The sequence below is a fragment of the Raphanus sativus genome, chromosome 9, assembly GCF_000801105.2.
Source record: "Raphanus sativus cultivar WK10039 chromosome 9, ASM80110v3, whole genome shotgun sequence".
NCBI classification, from domain to species: Eukaryota; Viridiplantae; Streptophyta; class Magnoliopsida; order Brassicales; family Brassicaceae; genus Raphanus; species Raphanus sativus.
Window position 1 is genome coordinate 17,532,453 of NC_079519.1, and position 1,709 is coordinate 17,534,161.

Consider the following 1,709-nt stretch of genomic DNA (forward strand, 5'->3'; position numbering starts at 1 on the left):
GATCGGATTCCTCCTGCAAGTCTGGAAGGTAAAAAGTCTATATGTTTCTGGTTCCTTTCCTTCTCTCTCTTCGGCATCTCAAGATCTAAGTTTATGTTATAAAAGATTGAAATGATTTCTTGAGAGGCAGAGGGATAGGTAAATTACCTGCGACCCCATTATTGTAAATCTCAAGGATGATCACACATTGTGGAAACGAGAGATAGGTAAATTACCTGTGACCCCATTATTCGTTACACTTTGTCAAAATGTATGAATTACAAATGCAAATGTCAATGAGATAGACTAGATGACCTTTGTGGCATCAAAATCTATTGAAATTGAAACTAATAAGAGATCCGAGAAGAGAGAAGAGGGGAGAAAGGGATCAGAGAAGACTACCTGTGTGTTCAGAAACTTGTTTGAGTTGAATCCATGTGTCCTTTGATCGATACTCCCAAGGTAAAGCCTACAATTTTATTTTTATGCAAGAAATGAGGTTAGTAGAGGGGATTGTCAGACATGATCTGTTAGGTTGTGGAACTAGTGGAATTTGGTTGCTATACTAGGATATTGTATAATGTGCTTCTAAGGTTAGGATGTTTAATGATTTGGTTTGCACTACTAGAGAGATGATGAACTGAGTTTTTAAAATCATTTGAGTCCCTGCTGTTTTCAAACCTCTTTTAGAGAGACTGTCTGTTGGTTTTGCTTGAGGACAAGCAAAATGATAAGTCTAGGGGAGTTGATATACCATGGATTTTACCCATTTTTACCCATGGTATATAAGTGTTTTATATACTATTTATTATGTATTAGAGTCTATTTAGAGTATTTACAGGTTCAGAGACGATTTGGAGAAATATGGTGATTTTGGTGCCTTTTGGAGTCTTTCGCAGTGCAAGACTGCACAGACGCTTCATATGTTTATCTCTAGATGTAGACCTTCCCACATTTGGATTTAGCCCATCTTTTGACACAAGATAGAGATTTGAGTTAGCTTTCCAATGCCACCGGTCTAAGGTCAATCCGCATCCTGTAGCAGAAGTTATGCCCGTTTTACTGAAGAGTGATCAGTCTGCCTCGCGAGAGGAAGCTGTCGAGAAGAGGATTGTATGTCGATCGATGCAACAGAGTGCATGTCGATCGACAGGGACATCAGAATGTGGGCTGAGTATATTTAATGACCGAATGAAGCCCAGAAGTCACCACAAAGTTACCAAAATACCCTTGACGACCAGAAACCCTATTTATGTTATTTCTAAGCCACTGTTGACGGCTACGCTTTCTACGCTATCTTATTTTCATTGTTCTTAGTTTAGGAGAGAAGAGAGGAACTCCTTCAGAGTCCTCTTGGAACTCCTTTGGTTTTTATATATATTCTATTGCAATTTCATCTACTCATCTATGATTTCTGTGACAACTATCATGTCTGATTAGATCCACCTGTTAGGTTTAGGGTTCAGATAGGTTATAAGGGATTAGCCCCAAATATAGAATTGCTAAGTTGTGGTATTAATCATTGAGACTGTTCTTAATGCTTGTTCTTGAGTAATTAACTTGAACTTGATCATAGAATCATTAGGCACAAGCGAGAGCTTGGTCTCTTATCTGACTTGTCTTCTCTGATCTAGGATTGCTAGATAACAGCGACAGCTGGTTTAGAAACCCTAGTGAGCACATATTCAACCCGTGCATTAAGCCTAATAGAAGCGTGTCGATCGATATCC